This window comes from Bos grunniens, chromosome 21, assembly GCF_055505025.1.
Source record: "Bos grunniens cultivar Pamir isolate PY7600 chromosome 21, Bosgru_T2T1.0, whole genome shotgun sequence".
NCBI classification, from domain to species: Eukaryota; Metazoa; Chordata; class Mammalia; order Artiodactyla; family Bovidae; genus Bos; species Bos grunniens.
Window position 1 is genome coordinate 39626526 of NC_141185.1, and position 7325 is coordinate 39633850.

Consider the following 7325-nt stretch of genomic DNA (forward strand, 5'->3'; position numbering starts at 1 on the left):
GGGACTCTCCAGGCAAGAGTACTGGAATGGGGTGCCATTGCCTTCTCCACCATATAAAGAGGAGTAGGTATTTATTGTATATAGCATTTATTCTAAAGCATTAACTCATTTAGTCCTCAGAACAATTCAGTAAGGTAGGCACTTTATCATCCCCATCTCATAGATGAGGAAACTGAGAGGTTAAAGAAGGTCCCACCGCCAGTCAGAGACATGGCTAGGTTTTGAACAGGTAGTTTGGCTCTGGAATCTGTTCCCTTAATAACCACTCCACTATATTGCTAAGATCAGGCCGCCTTGCCTGATGATGCCCACGTGGATCCTTGACCACACTGAGGATCAGATTCCATACCAACCCCCTCCCCACTCCCCTCACCACCACTGGTTCTCCATAAACCTCCCCAGAGCTTAGGCACCGTTCAGATAAAACAGGGAGGGAAAATTCCAAATTGACTGCGATTAAATTTCTACCACCTGATAGAAGAGGGCTCATCAGTGAAACTTAGTTCAGTTACAGACCACTGTCAGTTATGGACTAAGTTCACCCTCATTACGATAACCTCCTAGGACCGGAGTGCCTCTCCCTGCTATTGCTGCTTCTCCTGCACTGTCACCACCATCAGGCCACCTGCCGAGGAGCAGGAAAGGGTGCCACCTCACCTAGGGTGAGAACAAAGATATACCTACTACTGGGGATGTGGCTTCCTCTTCCTTGGTCAAGGGTTTCTGATTTTTAGGTTGAGCCATTCCAAGTGGGTCGGGTTGGGGCATTTCTCTTGACTCCAGCAGAAAGCGCTCTCTGATTGGCTGGAGCCATCAATCACCCCACTCACTCATCCAATTATGCCTGCAGTTCTACCCTCATCTGGAAAGAATGAAGGCAGCAAAGCACTATGGTCGTCTAATGCAAACCATTTGTGTAGTCAGAAGGAAAATGGGACGTGATTCACACGGACTTTCCAGCTTCTTTTTTAAGAGGCCTGCTGTCAATAAAGTGAAGGCAGGGCATTTTGCAGAAAAAAGGGACATTTCTGGTCAGCCTGGGTTCATTCTCCCGCAACCATCTCTGGACTTCTTTGGGAAGCAGGGTCTGATCCATTCTTGGTTCCCTGCAGATGAGCTATGTGTGTGTATAAAAGGTCAGGAGTTTTAGAAATTCCAAGTGTGTGAGTTTCACATCATCTTAATTTCTCACAAGCCATGTGCCAAAATGCAATGATGTATTTCACACACCAAAGAACACAAAGGAAACATTTAACAGTTATCATGTTTTAGTAGATTGTAAGCTCCTTGAGGGCAGACATGTTTATGATTGGTTTGACCTCCCAGACCTAGCACAGGCCCCTAGGAGGCAGATGCAGAGTTTTATCTCAACACCCCTTCCAGCCTCTCATCCCTCCATGTATCCTCTGCCTCAACCATCCTTGGACTGCCACTCTTCTGCCACAGGACCTTTGCACATACCTTCCTTAAGCCTGGCGTGTCCTCCCTCCCTTACTTACCTGGTTAACCTCTGTAACTTCTGAGCTCTCAGCTCAGACATCACATCTTCAGAGAAGTCAGCCTCCCTAATTAGGCCAGTTTCTGCAAGACAGATTCTCATTCCAGGCTGTCACCTTCCTTGTTGAATCTGCCACGGTTGTCATTTTATGCTTTTTCACGTGTCTCTTTGATGAAGGTCTGTCTCCCTCTCCACTTTGCCAAGTCTAGGAGGACTTACCACCATCTCCCCCACTGTCCTGCCTAGCTCCTGGCACTTGGTAAGTATGGAATGTATTGGTCAGCCTTCACTGAGCACCTGGTCCTATGTACCAAATGCTGAATAACCCCCCCCCAAATGGGTATTACCCTCCCTTTGCAGAGAAGCAAACTGAGGCCCAGAGAGGAAAGAAGAATTGCTCAAAGTTCCATGCTTTGTAAGGGCCAGAGGCAGGCTTTGAATCCAGTTTTTCTGACCCAGGTACCAGCATTCTTTCTGCTGCCTCTCTATGGGTTGGCTGAAGGACTGACCTGACTACTTGGGATGGACGGCATCAATCTTGCATGTGAAGCTATAGAGGAAAGGCTGCGGTTCCAATGCAAATTAGCAGAGGTTTTGCCCAAGGAAGGAGGCTGCTTGGGTTCAGCTCCAGGCCAGCCTTTCCCTGCTTAGCTGGAGACAGCAGTTCCCCAGCCAGACAGCCCCGTTCTCTGGTCCTTTCCTGCCCTGCTGGGCCATGAACTCTGTGGGCGGTGAGGGAGGCATTTCCGGGGCCCCGGGTTATACGCCTCTCGGGGGTGATGGCTACAGCTGGCCACATGTTCACCAACTGCACTTTGGTCAATTGCCCCAGGTCCTGGTTCACAGAATTGCCGGGAAAATGACAGCTCTGGGTCCACATGAAAGGCATTCTTGAAAAATCTCTCTCCCCTCCCTCCTTCCCCTGCTGGAGAATTTTGTGCTGTGAGTTATTGCAGCAATTGGCAGTCCGGATGGGTTTGAGTAGAGGGGGCTGGGCTTTCTCGTTGCTTTATTGCTCCAATGTGTGCGGAATCAACTCAGTCCTCTGGCAGTCTTTCCTCCCAGCCTCTTCATGGAATGAAGATGCTCAGAGAAGTGGAAGCCGTAGACAAAGAGCCTCAGTTTCTTTGCAGTTTGTCCTGTAAAGCAGGGGTCCCCAACCTCCAGGATCTAATGCCTGATGATATGAGGTGAGGCTGATGTAATCATAATACAAGCAAAGTGCACAATAAATGTAATACACTTGAATCATCCTGAAACCATCCCCTGCTACCCTGGTCTGTGGAAAAATTGTCTTCCACAAATCTGGTCCCTGGTGCTAAAAAGGTTGGGACCACTGCGGTAAAGCTCCCCTGCACATTGCAGACCTCCTAGCAAATAGAGAGGGTGAGGGAAGAGACTGGGGTTGGGGGGGCAGGTTGCAAATCTTTGCACTGAATCCCTGCTCCATGTCTCCCAGAAGTGACGGCCATGGTCATGACCAAGGTGCATCCACAGTAGTGGGCCTGGCCATGAGGAAGAGAAACCTGCAATGTCAGACCAAGGACTTCATCTGGACAAGAACGATACTTAATGCTTATGCATTTGATCTCAAGTAGATTTTTATCTGTCCGTGGCCACTCCAGGGGTGTCAGGGAATGTCACATATCACACATTGCAGGGGGGCAGGGGGGGGTAATTGTATTTCCAACACCTTCCTGTCTGAAGAGCAGGGCTGTCCAATAGGACTTCTTCGAGGAAGAAAATGTTCAATATCTGTGTCCTCTTAGGATGGAAGGCCCTGGTCACATGTGGCCCCTGAGCACTTGAAATGTGGCTAGTTTACACTATGTCTTGAATTTCAACTAATTTTAATTAGTTTGAATTTAAATAGCCACACATGGCTAGGGGCTATCATATTGGAGAGGGTGGTTCTAATGACTAGCAACATCAGCATCACCTGAGAGCTTATTAGAACTAAGCCCCGCCCCAGATCTGTTGAATCAGACTGAGCATTGTCACAGGATCCCAGGTGAAGCATATTAGCAATTGAGAAGGGTTTCTCTGGAGCACAGTCAAGAACAAAGGAGGTGAGAAAACAGAAAGCAAGGAATAAAGCTAGTGGACAGAAAGAACAACTATCATCAAATCTTTGTATCTTTCACACAGCATTTATCTGGGGGGTATTGATGCTTACTTTGGAGTCCATTCTCACAGCACTGGCTGTGGGATTTTTTTTTTTTTTTCCCAGTCTGCAGTAGATTGGAAGCAGCAGTAGAGGCACCATGGGAGCATCTTTGCCATCTCTAATGCCACTTGTTTAATCAGCATAAAGTGTCTGTGAATATAAGGATCACGATAACCAGAGCCATTTGGGAAGGTGAGGTCTGGACCATCTCCCTAAGACCACACGGGAGTCTCTCAGCTTGAATTCTGCAAGCCAGGGCAGCATTTCAGAATCTCATTTTTAAGTGCACGTTAGTGTCTGCTGTAATGAAACACATGCCGTAGACTGATGAAATTTAATGTTCAAGCTAAATAATAAAATCTTTTATTTATGGGCAAGTTTTACGTCTCCCTGAGGGGAGATAAGCTAGTGTACAAGTCTTTCCCACTTTCCCTGGGTCTGATGTGAAGCCAGCTTGTTCCCCCTTGACATCACAGGGGAAAAAATGAGTCGGAGGGAGGTGGAAGGTGGGGGGAGAGGAGGCTCTATATTTACAAGCCTGTGGTATGATGCAGCCAGATGCAGATTCTACTGGGTTTGTGGGTGTGAGGACATTGAGGGAAGTAGTTAAATAGGACTTACCTTTCTGACCTCAGCCAAGTCTCCAGAAGGACTCATGGGGAGGGTCGCACTGGAGAAATTTTAACTCTAAAGAGACCACAGATGATCAGACAATGCTAGAAAGGGCTCCCAGCCCTCACAGACCCCATCCTTCACTGATAAGCTTGCTCTTTCATTCCAGGAGTCTATCAGCAAACAAGAATTGAGCTCCTTCCATGTGCCAGGCACTATTCTAGGTGGTAGGGGATTAAACAGTGTGAAACAAATCAGAGAAGCCCTGTCCTCAATGAGTCTGCATCTGAGTGGGACACAGACATGTACACAAGTAATTTCAGGAACTGAGAAGGGTTGTCAGGAGGATAAAATTAGTAGAGAGGCATGACAGCAGTCCAAGAGGGCTTCATGGAGGAAGTGACATTTGCATTATGTCCTTAGAGGTAGTGAGAAGAAGGCAGTCCCTGAAGGTGTGAGGGAAAGGCACTTCAAGGAGGATAGGAGTGGGGGTCGGGGGGATGGAGTGAATCATGCCAGGCCAGAGTGGTGGGATTTTATTCTAAGCGAAATGGGAAACCATTAGAAGGCCATGTCTTAAGAAGAGGAGTGGTATTTCCTATGCTTACTGTGGTTGCCATATAGAGACAGGACTATAACTTTGGGGGGAAGAGCAGCAGCAAGGAGAACAGGGAAGAGGCTGTTGTGTTCCAGATGACAGAGGATGGAGACTGGGTTGAGGGTTCATAGTGGAGGTATAAGAAGAGGCTGGATTTAAGATATATCCTGAAAGAGGGGCAGACAGGTCTTCCTGTGACCTGGATGCGTGTGGGAAGGTCAAGCTCAGGTGCCTGAATAAATGGGTGAATGATGCCATCACCTCCGGAAAGGAAAATGTTTGGAAGAGGAAATCAGTGTTTCTCTAAATCTGAGATGCCATTAGGATATCCAGGTGGATTAACATTTAGGAGTCTGGCGTGCAAGTTCTTGAGATTTTTAAAATGTGGTCGTAGTCAGAATATAGAAAAGATTGGGAGCTACAGGACTACCAGAAAACAAAGAATGCCTAGGGAGGGATAAGATTAAAGACTGAGCCTAGAGGGACACCACCACCTAGAAATCTAAATGAGATGGAGGAGCCCACAAAGGAGACTGGGAAAAAAATGGCCAGAGAGAAAAAGGGAGAAAAGATAGTGGAAATAGTAGACCACATCAAATGCTGCTGAAAACTTGAGTAAGATGGAGACAGAGCTGGTCTTTGACTCTGGCCTGAGAGAGGTCACTGTTATGGGTGGACATAAAAGTAGATTTAGAGTGAATTGAGGTATTAATATTTACTTCTACAAGGAATAAGAAGAGAGGCCTATCAGTTGCCTCTAGGGAGGGAAACTGGGTTGTTGGGAGAAGGGAAAGGGGACTGCCTGCTTTTTCACTAGATATCACTTTGTGTGTTTTATACCCTTGTTATAAGCACCTATTCAAAATGCCCCAGCAGATTGAGGAAAGAATGGGCAGTAAAACGAGTGGGGATATCAAATATAAATGACACTTGGGAGATATTTTGCTGCAAAAAGGAAGAGAAAAATGGGTCGTTGTGGGGTCAAGGAAAGGTTTCTTTAAAGGATGTTTATACATTGGTAAGCGTGGTCAAGCTCACAAGTGGGAAATGGGTAAGACAGGAAGGGGAGGGGATAGCTGCAAGGGCAGGATCCTTAAAGAGGCCACAGCGAGGAGACGAGCTTTGAAAGTGGGAGCTGGCCTGAGACTGACAGTTCATTTCATGGAACAGGAAGGAAGGTGGGGGTGTAGGTTTAAGCACAGTGGGATGATGAATAGATGGGAGGATGGTGAGACTTAAATGTCAGTTAAGGGTGATGGGGGGTGTGACAGAAGATACTGGAGGGTCAAGGAGAATGTATGAAATGGTTATTCTAGGGAGTGGAAAAGTAAATTCCGAGGAAAACAGTGACAGTTTTGCTCGGCAGTACTGAGCACCCACTTGAAGTCTGGGGTCGTAAAACTAGAGTGAAATAGTTGAGGGGGGGTGTGTCTGGAGCAAGGAAGTGGAATGACTTCATTTGCGTCTCTCTGCATCTGGAGGCCTGCTTTGATTCTTCTTTGGCAGAAAAGTCTTTCATCTGTGCTCTTTTGGCACATTGGATACTTTTTGGTGGGAAGGCATTGTCAGAAAGTGGGGTGCCATCGAAACACATGAATGTCATAGAGCTGGGATTACCAGGCATTTAGAAGAGCAGCTGGCGGCAAAGGACCAGCTAGTTCCTGGAAGAACTGTTGGTGATGGGGCAGTGGAACATATTGGTAATGGGATGGATGTGTGGATCTGGGAAAGCTGGCTTTGGATACTGGTGCTAGCTTGGTGGTGATGGCGTGTGGGCAAAGAGGTGTTGGCACTGGGGTGTTAACGGGGCAAGAATAGCTGAGGGACAACAAGAAGGGCTGCCATTATGAGGTACAACCCAAACTGTGACTTTGAAGAAAGAGATCAGAATGAAGCTTAATCTACAGAGACAGAATAGCTTAGTGGTGGTCTGGGGCTAGAGGTGGGGCCAGAGATTAACTGTAAATGAGATCTTATTGGGGGTGATGAAAATGTTCTAAGACCGGATGACGTTGATAGTTACACAACTCACTAAATCTACTAAATATCATTGAATTGTATACTTGAAATGGGTGAATGTCATGGTATGAAGATTATACTTCCATAAAACTGAAAACAAAAAGAATGACAAGATAATGCTTGGCACATAGCAGGTCCGCAATAAATAATTGTTGAATGAATGGACTATCTCTTCACCAACAAGTGAAAGAAAGTCAGAGTTCAGTCGCTTAGTCGCATCCAACACTTTGTGACCCCGGGCTCCTCTGTCCGTGGGATTTTCCAAGCAAGAATATTGGAATGGGTTGTCATTTCCTTCTCCGGGGAATCTTCCCAGCCCAAGGATCGAACGCAGGTCTCCTGCATTGCAGACAGATGCTTTACCATCTGAGACACCAGGGAAGCCCCTCACCAACAAGGAGAGATGCCAAAACACTGGCCACGTTTGTTAA

General features: G+C 46.9%; 1 long non-coding RNA gene across 2 annotated transcripts; it reads left to right on the forward strand.

The window, feature by feature from the left end:
• The first annotated feature begins 993 nt into the window (after positions 1–993).
• Positions 994–4042, forward strand: LOC147349456 (uncharacterized). 2 transcript variants are annotated; one of them, XR_015150463.1, is made up of 5 exons: positions 994–1136; positions 1676–1757; positions 1859–1957; positions 2551–2688; positions 3729–4042. It is a non-coding gene; the product is annotated as an uncharacterized LOC147349456 (long non-coding RNA). The 2 variants fall into 2 exon arrangements; XR_015150462.1 differs by lacking the exon at positions 3729–4042 and adding an exon at positions 2958–3191.
• Positions 4043–7325: the final 3283 nt, after the last annotated feature.